We start from the raw sequence: 13476 nt of genomic DNA on the forward strand, positions 1-13476 counted from the left end.
GCTTAAAAAGACTGTTTAAATGCCCCTTGGAAGAGACATACAGGTCGCAGCAGCTAAACAAGATGGTTTAAATGCCCCTTGGAAGAGGGGTGGAGGTCGCAGTTGCTTAACAAGACGGTTTAAATGCCCCTTGGAAGAGACATACAGGTCGCAGTAGCTTAACAGGACGGTTTAAATGCCCCTTGGAAGAGACATACAGGTCGCAGCAGCTTAACAAGATGGTTTAAATGCCCATTGGAAGAGACATACAGATCGCAGTAGCTTAACAAGATGGTTTAAATGCCCCTTGGAAGAGACGTGCAGGTCGCAGTAGCTTAACAAGACGGTTTAAATGCCCCTTGGAAGAGACGTGCAGGTCGCAGTAGCTTAACAAGACGGTTTAAATGCCCCTTGGAAGAGACATACAGGTCGCAGTAGCTTAACAGGACGGTTTAAATGCCCCTTGGAAGAGACATACAGGTCGCAGCAGCTTAACAAGATGGTTTAAATGCCCATTGGAAGAGACATACAGATCGCAGTAGCTTAACAAGATGGTTTAAATGCCCCTTGGAAGAGACGTGCAGGTCGCAGTAGCTTAACAAGACGGTTTAAATGCCCCTTGGAAGAGACGTGCAGGTCGCAGTAGCTTAACAAGACGGTTTAAATGCCCCTTGGAAGAGACGTGCAGGTCGCAGAAGCTTAAAAAGACTGTTTAAATGCCCCTTGGGAAAGTGGTGGAGGTTACAGTAGCTTAAGAAGACGGTTTAAATGCCCCTTGGAAGAGACATGCAGGTCGCAGTAGCTTAACAAGACGGTTTAAATGCCCCTTGGAAGAGACGTGCAGGTCGCAGTAGCTTAACAAGACGGTTTAAATGCCCCTTGGAAGAGACGTGCAGGTCGCAGTAGCTTAGCAAGACGGTTTAAATGCCCCTTGGAAGAGAGGTGCAGGTCGCAGTAGCGTAACAAGACAGTTTAAATGCCCCTTGGAAGAGACGTGCAGGTCGCAGTAGCTTAACAAGACAGTTTAAATGCACCTTGGAAGAGACGTGCAGGTCGCAGTAGCTTAAAAAGACGGTTTAAATGCCCCTTGGAAAATACATGCAGGTCGCAGTAGCTTAACAAGATGGTTTAAATGCCCCTTGGAATAGGCTTGCAGGTCGCAGTAGCTTAACAAGACGGTTTAAATGCCCCTTGGAAGAGACGTGCAGGTCGCAGTAGCTTAAAAGACGGTTTAAATGCCCCTTGGAAGAGCGGTGGAGGTCGCAGTAGCTTAACAAGACGGTTTAAGTGCCCCTTGGAATAGACATACAGGTCGCAGTAGCTTAACAAGAAGGTTTAAATGCCCCGTGGAAGAGACATACAGGTCGCAGCAGCTTAACAAGACGGTTTAAATGCCCATTGGAAGAGACATACAGGTCGCAGTAGCTTAACAACATGGTTTAAATGCCCCTTGGAAGAGTAGTGCAGGTCGCAGTAGCTTAACAAGACGGTTTAAATGCCCCTTGCAAGAGACGTGCAGGTCGCAGTAGCTTAACAAGACGGTTTAAATGCCCCTTGGAAAAGTGGTGGAGGTTACAGTAGCTTAACAAGACGGTTTAAATGTCCCTTGGAAGAGACATGCAGGTTGAAGTAGCTTAACAAGACGGTTTAAATGCCCCTTGGAAGAGACGTGCAGGTCGCAATAGCTTAACAAGACGGTTTAAATGCCCCTTGGAAAAGTGGTGAAGGTTATAGTAGCTTAACAAGACGGTTTAAATGCCCCTTGGAAGAGACTTGCAGGTCGCAGTAGCTTAACAAGACGGTTTAAATGCCCCTTGGAAGAGACGTGCAGGTCGCAGTAGCTTAGCAAGACGGTTTAAATGCCCCTTGGAAGAGACGTAAAGGTCGCAGTAGCTTAACAAGACGGTTTAAATGCCCCTTGGAAGAGACGTTCAGGTTGCAGTAGCTTAACAAGACGGTTTAAATGTCCCTTGCAAGAGACGTGCAGGTCACAGTAGCTTAACCAGAGGGTTTAAATGCCCCTTAGAAGAGGCTTGCAGGTCGCAGTAGCTTACTAAGATGGTTTAAATGCCCCTTGGAAGAGCGGTGGAGGTCGCAGTAGCTTAACAAGACGGTTTAAATGCCCCTTGCAAAAGACATGCAGGTCGCAGTAGCTTAACAAGAAGGTTTAAATGCCCCTTGGAAGAGGCTTGCAGGTCGCAGTAGCTTAACAAGACGGTTTAAATGCCCCTTTGAAGAGAAGTGAAAGTCGCAGTAGCTTAACAAGACAGTTTAAATGCCCCTTGGAAGAGATGTGCAGGTCGCAGTAGCTTAACAAGACGGTTTAAATGCCCCTTGGAAGAGATGTGCAGGTCGCAGTAGCTTAACAAGACGGTTTAAATGCCCCTTGCAAGAGACGTGCAGGTCGCAGTAGCTTAACAAGACGGTTTAAATCCCCCTTGGAAGAGACATGCAGGTCGCAGTAGCTTAGCAAGACGGTTTAAATGCCCCTTGGAAGAGAGGTGCAGGTCGCAGTAGCTTAACAAGACGGTTTAAATGCACCTTGGAAGAGACGTGCAGGTCTCAGTAGCTTAACTAGACGGTTTAAATGCACCTTGGAAGAGGCTTGCTGGTCGCAGTAGCTTACCAAGACGGTTTAAATGGCCTTTGGAAGAGACGTCGCAGTAGCTTAACAAGACGGTTTAAATGCCCCTTGGAAGAGACGTACAGGTCGCAGTAGCTTAAGAAGATGGTTTAAATGCCCCTTGGAAGAGACATGCAGGTCGCAGTAGATTAACAAGACAGTTTAAATGCCCATTGGAAGAGACGTACAGGTCGCAGTAGCTTAAGAAGATGGTTTAAATGCCCCTTGGAAAAGACGTGCAGGTCGCAGTAGCTTAACAAGACAGTTTCAATGCCCCTTGGAAGAGACGTGCAGGTCGCAGAAGCTTATCAAGACAGTTTAAATGCCCCTTGGAAGAGACGTGTAGATCACAGTAGCTTAACAAGATGGTTTAAATGCCCCTTGCAAGAGACATGCAGGTCGCAGTAGCTTAATAAGACGGTTTAAATGCCCCTTGGAAGAGACGTGCAGATCACAGTAGCTTAACAAGACGGTTTAAATGCCACTTGGAAGAGTCTTGCAGATCGAAGTAGCTTAACAAGACGTTTTAAATGCCCCTTGGAAGAGCGGTGGTGTTCGCAGTAGCTTAAAAAGACGGTTTAAATGCCCCTTGGAAAAGACATGCTGGTCGCACTAGCTTAACAAGATAGTTTAAATGCCCCTTGGAAGAGATGTGCAGTTCGCAGTAGCTTAACAAAACGGTTTAAATGCCCCTTGGAAGAGGCTTGCAGGTGGCAGTAGCCTACCAAGACGGTTTAAATGCCCCTTGGAAGAGACGTGCAGGTCGCAGTAGCTTAACAAGACGGTTTAAATGCCCCTTGGAAGAGCGGTGGAGGTCGCAGTAGCTTAACAAGACGGTTTAAATGCCCCTTGGAAGAGACATACAGGTCGCAGCAGCTTAACAAGACGGTTTAAATGCCCATTGGAAGAGACGTACAGGTCGCAGTAGCTTAACAAGATGGTTTAAATGCCCCTTGGAAGAGACGTGCAGGTCGCATTAGCTTAACAAGACGGTTTAAATGCCCCTTGGAAGAGACGTGCAGGTCGCAGTAGCTTAACAAGACGGTTTAAATGCCCCTTGGAAGAGACGTGCAGGTCGCAGTAGATTAACAAGACGGTTTAAATGCCCCTTGGAAAAGTGGTGGAGGTTACAGTAGCTTAACAAGACGATTTAAATGCCCCTTGGAAGAGACATGCAGGTTGCAGTAGCTTAACAAGACGTTTTAAATACCCCTTGGAAGAGACTTGCAGGTCGCAGTAGCTTAACAAGACGGTTTAAATGCCCCTTGGAAGAGACGTGCAGGTCGCAGTAGATTAACAAGATGGTTTAAATGCCCCTTGGAAAAGTAGTGGAGGTTACAGTAGCTTAACAAGACGATTTAAATGCCCCTTGGAAGAGACATGCAAGTCGCAGTAGCTTAACAAGACGGTTTAAATACCCCTTGGAAGAGACGTGCAGGTCGCAGTAGCTTAACAAGACGGTTTAAATGCCCCTTGGAAGAGACGTTCAGGTTGCAGTAGCTTAACAAGACGGTTTAAATGCCCCTTGCAAGAGACGTGCAGGTCACAGTAGCTTAACCAGAGGGTTTAAATGCCCCTTAGAAGAGGCTTGCAGGTCGCAGTAGCTTACTAAGATGGTTTAAATGCCCCTTGGAAGAGCGGTGGAGGTCGCAGTAGCTTAACAAGACGGTTTAAATGCCCCTTGCAAAAGACATGCAGATCGCAGTAGCTTAACAAGAAGGTTTAAATGCCCCTTGGAAGAGGCTTGCAGGTCGCAGTAGCTTAACAAGACGGTTTAAATGCCCCTTGGAAGAGAAGTGAAAGTCGCAGTAGCTTAACAAGACAGTTTAAATGCCCCTTGGAAGAGATTTGCAGTTCGCAGTAGCTTAACAAGATGGTTTAAATGCCCCTTGGAAGAGGCTTGCAGGTCGCAGTAGCTTAACAAGACGGTTTAAATGCCCCTTGCAAAAGACATGCAGATCGCAGTAGCTTAACAAGAAGGTTTAAATGCCCCTTGGAAGAGGCTTGCAGGTCGCAGTAGCTTAACAAGACGGTTTAAATGCCCCTTGGAAGAGAAGTGAAAGTCGCAGTAGCTTAACAAGACAGTTTAAATGCCCCTTGGAAGAGATTTGCAGTTCGCAGTAGCTTAACAAGATGGTTTAAATGCCCCTTGGAAGAGGCTTGCAGGTCGCAGTAGCTTAACAAGACGGTTTAAATGCCCCTTGGAAGAGAAGTGAAAGTCGCAGTAGCTTAACAGGACAGTTTAAATGCCCCTTGGAAGAGATGTGCAGGTCGCAGTAGCTTAACAAGACGGTTTAAATGCCCCTTGGAAGAGATGTGCAGGTCGCAGTAGAGTAACAAGACGGTTTAAATGCCGCTTGGAAGAGACGTGCAGGTCGCAGTAGCTTAACAAGACGGTTTAAATCCCCCTTGGAAGAGAAGTGCAGGTCGCAGTAGCTTAGCAAGACGGTTTAAATGCCCCTTGGAAGAGAGGTGCTGGTCGCAGTAGCTTAACAAGACAGTTTAAATGGCCCTTGGAAGAGACGTGCAGGTCGCAGTAGCTTAACTAGACGGTTTAAATGCACCTTGGAAGAGACGTGCAGGTCTCAGTAGCTTAACTAGACGGTTTAAATGCACCTTGGAAGAGGCTTTCTGGTCGCAGTAGCTTACCAAGACGGTTTAAATGGCCTTTGGAAGAGACGTGCCGGTCGCAGTAGCTTAACAAGACGGTTTAAATGCCCCTTGGAAGAGAGGTGGAGGTCGCAGTAGCTTAACAAGACGGTTTAAATGCCCCTTGGAAGAGACATGCAGGTCGCAGTAGATTAACAAGACAGTTTAAATGCCCATTGGAAGAGACGTACAGGTCGCAGTAGCTTAAGAAGATGGTTTAAATGCCCCTTGGAAGAGACGTGCAGGTCGCAGTAGCTTAACAAGACAGTTTCAATGCCCCTTGGAAGAGACGTGCAGGTCGCAGAAGCTTATCAAGACAGTTTAAATGCCCCTTGGAAGAGACGTGTAGATCACAGTAGCTTAACAAGATGGTTTAAATGCCCCTTGCAAGAGACATGCAGGTCGCAGTAGCTTAATGAGACGGTTTAAATGCCCCTTGGAAGAGACGTGCAGGTCGCAGTAGCTTAACAAGACAGTTAAAATGCCCCGTGGAAGAGACGTGCAGATCACAGTAGCTTAACAAGACGGTTTAAATGCCACTTGGAAGAGACTTGCAGGTCGAAGTAGCTTAACAAGACGTTTTAAATGCCCCTTGGAAGAGCGGTGGTGTTCGCAGTAGCTTAAAAAGACGGTTTAAATGCCCCTTGGAAAAGACATGCTGGTCGCACTAGCTTAACAAGATAGTTTAAATGCCCCTTGGAAGAGATGTGCAGGTCGCAGTAGCTTAACAAAACGGTTTAAATGCCCCTTGGAAGAGGCTTGCAGGTGGCAGTAGCCTACCAAGACGGTTTAAATGCCCCTTGGAAGAGCGGTGGAGGTCGCAGTAGCTTAACAAGACGGTTTAAATGCCCCTTGGAAGAGACATACAGGTCGCAGCAGCTTAACAAGACGGTTTAAATGCCCCTTGGAAGAGCGGTGGAGGTCGCAGTAGCTTAACAAGACGGTTTAAATGCCCCTTGGAAGAGACATACAGGTCGCAGCAGCTTAACAAGACGGTTTAAATGCCCATTGGAAGAGACGTACAGGTCGCAGTAGCTTAACAAGATGGTTTAAATGCCCCTTGGAAGAGACGTGCAGGTCGCAGTAGCTTAACAAGACGGTTTAAATGCACCTTGGAAGAGACGTGCAGGTCGCAGTAGATTAACAAGACGGTTTAAATGCCCCTTGGAAAAGTGGTGGAGGTTACAGTAGCTTAACAAGACGGTTTAAATGCCCCTTGGAAGAGACATGCAGGTTGCAGTAGCTTAACAAGACGTTTTAAATACAGTTATATGAAAAAGTTTGGCACCCCTATTAATCTTAAGCTTATTGTTTTATTAAAATTGGTGTTTTTGCAACAGCTATTTCAGTTTGATATATGTAATAACTGTTGGACATAGTAATGTTTCTGCCTTGAAATGAGGTTTATTGTACTAACAGAAAATGTGCAATCTGCATTCAAACAAAATTTGACAGGTGCATAAGTATGGGCACCCTTATCATTTTCTTGTTTTAAATACTCCTACCTACTTTTTACTGACTTACTAAAGCACTTTTTTTGGTTTTGTAACCTCATTGAGCTTTGAACTTCATAGCCAGGTGTATGCAATCATGAGAAAAGCTACTTAAAGTGGCCACCTGCAAGTTGTCCTCCTGTTTGAATCTCCTCTGAAGAGTGGCATCATGGGCTCCTCAAAACAACTGTCAAATGATCTGAAAACAAAGATTATTCAACATAGTTGTTCAGGGGAATGATACAAAAAGCTGTCTCAGAGTTTTAACCTGTCAGTTTCCACTGTGAGGAACATAGTAAGGAAATGGAAGAATACAGGGACAGTTCTTGTTAAGGCCAAAAGTGGCAGGCCAAGAAAAACATCAGAAAGGCAGAAAAGAAGAATGGTGAGATCAGTCAAGGACAATCCTCAGACCACCTCCAGAGAGCTGCAGCATCAACTTGCTGCAGATGGTGTCACTGTGCATCGGTCAACTATACAACGCACTTTGCACAAGGAGAAGCTGTATGGGAGAGTGATGCGAAAGAAGCCGTTTCTGCAAGCACGCCACAAACAGAGTCGACTGAGGTATGCAAAAGCACATTTGGATAAGCCAATTTCTTTTTGGAAGAAGGTCCTGTGGACTGATGAAACCAAGATTGAGTTGTTTGGTCATACAAAAAGGCATTATGCATGGTGGCAAAAAAACACAGCATTCCAAGAAAAACACTTGCTACCCACAGTAAAATTTGGTGGAGGTTCCATCATGCTTTGGGGCTGTGTGGCCAATGCCGGCACCGGGAATCTTGTTAAAGTTGAGGGACGCATGGATTCCACTCAGTATCAGCAGATTCTTGACAATAATGTTCAAGAATCAGTGATAAAGTTGAAGTTACGCAGGGGATGGATCTTTCAGCAAGACAATGATCCAAAACACCGCTCCAAATCTACTCAGGCATTCATGCAGAGGAACAATTACAATGTTCTGGAATGGCCATCCCAGTCCCCAGACCTGAATATCATTGAACATCTGTGGGATCATTTGAAGAGGGCTGTCCATGCTCGGCGACCATCAAACTTAACTGAACTGGAGTTGTTTTGTAAAGAGGAATGGTCAAAAATACCTTCATCCAGGATCCAGGAACTCATTAAAAGCTACAGGAAGCGACTAGAGGCTGTTATTTTTGCAAAAGGAGGATCTACTAAATATTAATGTCACTTTTCTGGTGAGGTGCCCATACTTATGCACCTGTCAAATTTTATTTGAATGCAGATTGCACATTTTCTGTTAGTACAATAAACCTCATTTCAAGGCAGAAACATTACTGTGTCCAACAGTTATTACATATGTCAAACTGAAATAGCTGTTGCAAAAACACCAATTTTTATAAAACATTAAGCTTAAGATTAATAGGGGTGCCCAAACTTTTTCATATAACTGTACCCCTTGGAAGAGACTTGCAAGTCGCAGTAGCTTAACAAGACGGTTTAAATGCCCCTTGGAAGAGACGTGCAGGTCGCAGTAGATTAACAAGACGGTTTAAATGCCCCTTGGAAAAGTGGTGGAGGTTACAGTAGCTTAACAAGACAGTTTAAATGCCCCTTGGAAGAGACGTGCAAGTCGCAGTAGCTTAACAAGACGGTTTAAATACCCCTTGGAAGAGACGTGCAGGTCGCAGTAGCTTAACAAGACGGTTTAATTGCCCCTTGGAAGAGGCGTGCAGGTCGCAGTAGCTTAACAAGACTGTTTAAATGCCCCTTGGAAAAGCGGTGGAGGTCGCAGTAGCTTAACAAGACAGTTTAAATGCCCCGTGGAAGAGACTTGAAGGTCGCAGTAGCTTAATAAGACGGTTTAAATGCCCCTTGGAAGAGACGTGCAGGTCGCAGTAGCTTAACAAGACAGTTAAAATGCCCCGTGGAAGAGACGTGCAGGTCGCAGTATCTTAAGACTGTTTAAATGCCCTTGGAAGAGAGGTGGAGGTCGCAGTAGCTTAACAAGACAGTTAAAATGCCCCTTGGAAGAGACGTTCAGGTCGCAGTAGCTTAACAAAATGGTATAAATGCCCTTTGGAAGAGATGTGCAGGTTGCAGTAGCTTTACAAGACAGTTTAAATGTCCCTTGGAAGAGGCTTGCAGGTCGCAGGAGCTTACCAAGACGGTTTAAATGCCCCTTGGAAGAGACGTGCAGGTCGCAGTAGCTTAACAAGACGGTTTAAATGCCCCTTGGAAGAGCAGTGGAGGTCGCAGTAGCTTAACAAGACGGTTTAAATGCCCCTTGGAAGAGACATACTGGTCGCAGCAGCTTAATAAGACGGTTTAAATGCCCATTGAAGAGACGTACAGGTCGCAGTAGCTTAACAAGATGGTTTAAATGCCCCTTGGAAGAGACGTGCAGGTCGCAGTAGCTTAACAAGACGGTTTAAATGCCCCTTGGAAGAGAAGTGCAGGTCGCAGTAGCTTAACAAGACAGTTTAAATGCCCCTTGGAAGAGACGTGCAGTTCTCAGTAGCTTAACAAGACAGTTTAAATGCCCCTTGGAAGAGAAGTGCAGGTCGCAGTAGCTTAACAAGACAGTTTAAATGCCCCTTGGAAGAGAAGTTCAGGTCGCAGTAGCTTAACAAGACAGTTTAAATGCCCTTTGGAAGAGACGCGCAGTTCGCAGTAGCTTAACAAGACGGTTTAAATGTCCCTTGGAAGAGACGTGCAGGTCGCAATAGATTAACATGATGGATTAAATGCCCCTTGGAAGATCAGTGGAGGTTGCAGTAGCTTAACAAGACGGTTTAAATGTCCCTTGGAAGAGATGTGCAGGTCGCAGTAGCTTAACAAGACGGTTTAAATGCCCCTTGGAAGAGACGTGCAGGTCGCAGTTGCTTAATAAGACGTTTAAAATGCCCCTTGGAAGAGATGTGCAGGTCACAGTAGCTTAACAAGAGGGTTTAAATGCCCCTTAGAAGAGGCTTGCAGGTTGCAGTAGCTTACCAAGACGGTTTAAATGCCCCTTGGAAGAGACTTGCAGGTCGCAGTAGCTTAACAAGATGGTTTAAATGCCCATTGGAAGAGCGGTGGAGGTCGCAGTAGCTTAAGAAGATGGTTTAAATGCCCCTTGGAAAAGGCGTGCAGGTCGCAGTAGCTTAACAAGATGGTTTAAATGCCCCTTGGAAGAGTCGTGCAGGTCTCAGTAGCTTAACTAGACGGTTTAAATGCAACTTGGAAGAGGCATAATGGTCGCAGTAGCTTACAAAAACGGTTTAAATGGCCTTTGGAAGAGACGTGCCGGTCGCAGTAGCTTAACAAGACGGTTTAAATGCCCCTTGGAAGAGAGGTGGAGGTCGCAGTAGCTTAACAAGACGGTTTAAATGCCCCTTGGAAGAGACATGCAGGTCGCAGTAGATTAACAAGACAGTTTAAATGCCCATTGGAAGAGACGTACAGGTCGCAGTAGCTTAACAAGATGGTTTAAATGCCCCTTGGAAGAGCGGTGGAGGTCGCAGTAGCTTAAAAAGACGGTTTAAATGCCCCTTGGAAAAGGCATGCAGGTCGCAGTAGCTTAACAAGATGGTTTAAATGAGCGTTGGAATAGGCTTGCAGGTCGCAGTAGCTTACCAAGACGGTTTAAATGCCCCTTGGAAGAGACGTGCAGGTCGCAGTAGCTTAAAAGACGGTTTAAATGCCCCTTGGAAGAGCGGTGGAGGTCGCAGTAGCTTAACAAGATGGTTTAAATGCCCCTTGGAAGAGTCGTGCAGGTCTCAGTAGCTTAACTAGACGGTTTAAATGCACCTTGGAAGGGGCTTGCTTGTCGCAGTAGCTTACAAAGACGGTTTAAATGGCCTTTGGAAGAGACGTGCCGGTCGCAGTAGCTTAACAAGACGGTTTAAATGCCCCTTGGAAGAGAGGTGGAGGTCGCAGTAGCTTAACTAGACGGTTTAAATGCACCTTGGAAGAGACGTGCAGGTCTCAGTAGCTTAACTAGACGGTTTAAATGCACCTTGGAAGAGGCTTGCTGGTCGCAGTAGCTTACCAAGACGGTTTAAATGGCCTTTGGAAGAGACGTGCCGGTCGCAGTAGCTTAACAAGACGGTTTAAATGCCCCTTGGAAGAGACATGCAGGTCGCAGTAGATTAACAAGACAGTTTAAATGCCCATTGGAAGAGACGTACAGGTCGCAGTAGCTTAAGAAGATGGTTTAAATGCCCCTTGTAAGAGACGTGCAGGTCGCAGTAGCTTAGCAAGACAGTTTCAATGCCCCTTGAAAGAGACGTGCAGGTCGCAGAAGCTTATCAAGACAGTTTAAATGCCCCTTGGAAGAGACGTGTAGATCACAGTAGCTTAACAAGATGGTTTAAATGCCCCTTGCAAGAGACATGCAGGTCGCAGTAGCTTAATAAGACAGTTTAAATGCCCCTTGGAAGAGACGTGCAGGTCGCAGTAGCTTAACAAGACAGTTAAAATGCCCCGTGGAAGAGACGTGCAGATCACAGTAGCTTAACAAGACGGTTTAAATGCCACTTGGAAGAGACTTGCAGGTCGAAGTAGCTTAACAAGACGTTTTAAATGCCCCTTGGAAGAGCGGTGGTGTTCGCAGTAGCTTAAAAAGACGGTTTAAATGCCCCTTGGAAAAGACATGCTGGTCGCACTAGCTTAACAAGATAGTTTAAATGCCCCTTGGAAGAGATGTGCAGGTCGCAGTAGCTTAACAAAACGGTTTAAATGCCCCTTGGCAGAGGCTTGCAGGTGGCAGTAGCCTACCAAGACGGTTTAAATGCCCCTTGGAAGAGACGTGCAGGTCGCAGTAGCTTAACAAAACGGTTTAAATGCCCCTTGGAAGAGCGGTGGAGGTCGCAGTAGCTTAACAAGACGGTTTAAATGCCCCTTGGAAGAGACATACAGGTCGCAGCAGCTTAACAAGACGGTTTAAATGCCCATTGGAAGAGACGTACAGGTCGCAGTAGCTTAACAAGATGGTTTAAATGCCCCTTGGAAGAGACGTGCAGGTCGCAGTAGCTTAACAAGACGGTTTAAATGCCCCTTGGAAGAGACGTGCAGGTCGCAGTAGCTTAACAAGACGTTTTAAATGCCCCTTGGAAGAGACGTGCAGGTCGCAGTAGATTAACAAGATGGTTTAAATGCCCCTTGGAAAAGTGGTGGAGGTTACAGTAGCTTAACAAGACGGTTTACATGCCCCTTGGAAGAGACATGCAGGTTGCAGTAGCTTAACAAGACGTTTTAAATACCCCTTGGAAGAGACGTGCAGGTCGCAGTAGCTTAACAAGACGGTTTAAATGCCCCTTGGAAAAGTGGTGGAGGTTACAGCAGCTTAACAAGACGGTTTAAATGCCCCTTGGAAGAGACGTGCAAGTCGCAGTAGCTTAACAAGACGGTTTAAATGCCCCTTGGAAGAGACGTGCAGGTCGCAGTAGCTTAACAAGACTGTTTAAATGCCCCTTGGAAGAGCGGTGGAGGTCGCAGTAGCTTAACAAGACAGTTTAAATGCCCCGTGGAAGAGACTTGAAGGTCGAAGTAGCTTAATAAGACGGTTTAAATGCCCCTTGGAAGAGACGTGCAGGTCGCCGTAGCTTAACAAGATGGTTTAAATGCCCATTGGAAGAGACGTGCAGGTCGCAGTATCTTAACAAGACTGTTTAAATGCCCTTGGAAGAGAGGTGGAGGTCGCAGTAGCTTAACAAGACAGTTAAAATGCCCCTTGGAAGAGACGTGCAGGTCGCAGTAGCTTGACAAAATGGTATAAATGCCCTTTGGAAGAGATGTGCAGGTCGCAGTAGCTTTACAAGACAGTTTAAATGTCCCTTGGAGAGGCTTGCAGGTCGCAGGAGCTTACCAAGACGGTTAAAATGTCCCTTGGAAGAGACGTGCAGGTCGCAGTAGCTTAACAAGACGGTTTAAATGCCCCTTGGATGAGCGGTGGAGGTCGCAGTAGCTTAACAAGACGGTTTAAATGCCCCTTGGAAGAAACATACTGGTCGCAGCAGCTTAACAAGACGGTTTAAATGCCCATTGAAGAGACGTACAGGTCGCAGTAGCTTAACAAGATTGTTTAAATGCCCCTTGGAAGAGACGTGCAGTTCGCAGTAGCTTAACAAGACGGTTTAAATGTCCCTTGGAAGAGACGTGCAGGTCGCAGTAGATTAACAAGATGGATTAAATGCCCCTTGGAAGAGCAGTGGAGGTCGCAGTAGCTTAACAAGACGGTTTAAATGCCCCTTGGAAGAGATGTGCAGGTCGCAGTAGCTTAACAAGACGTTTTAAATGCCCCTTGGAAGAGACGTGCAGGTCGCAGTTGCTTAATAAGACGTTTAAAATGCCCCTTGGAAGAGATGTGCAGGTCGCAGTAGCTTAACAAGAGGGTTTAAATGCCCCTTAGAAGAGGCTTGCAGGTTGCAGTAGCTTACCAAGACGGTTTAAATGCCCCTTGGAAGAGACTTGCAGGTCGCAGTAGCTTAACAAGATGGTTTAAATGCCCCTTGGAAAAGGCGTGCAGGTCTCAGTAGCTTAACTAGACGGTTTAAATGCACCTTGGAAGAGGCTTGCTGGTCGCAGTATCTTACAAAGACGGTTTAAATGGCCTTTGGAAGAGACGTGCCTGTCGCAGTAGCTTAACAAGATGGTTTAAATGCCCCTTGGAAGAGAGGTGGAGGTCGCAGTAGCTTAACAAGACGGTTTAAATGCCCCTTGGAAGAGACATGCAGGTCGCAGTAGATTAACAAGACAGTTTAAATGCCCATTGGAAGAGAC

The sequence above is a fragment of the Phyllobates terribilis genome, unplaced genomic scaffold (assembly GCF_046119375.1).
Source record: "Phyllobates terribilis strain yellow unplaced genomic scaffold, ASM4611937v1 Scaffold_22__1_contigs__length_20350403, whole genome shotgun sequence".
Lineage (NCBI taxonomy): Eukaryota > Metazoa > Chordata > Amphibia > Anura > Dendrobatidae > Phyllobates > Phyllobates terribilis.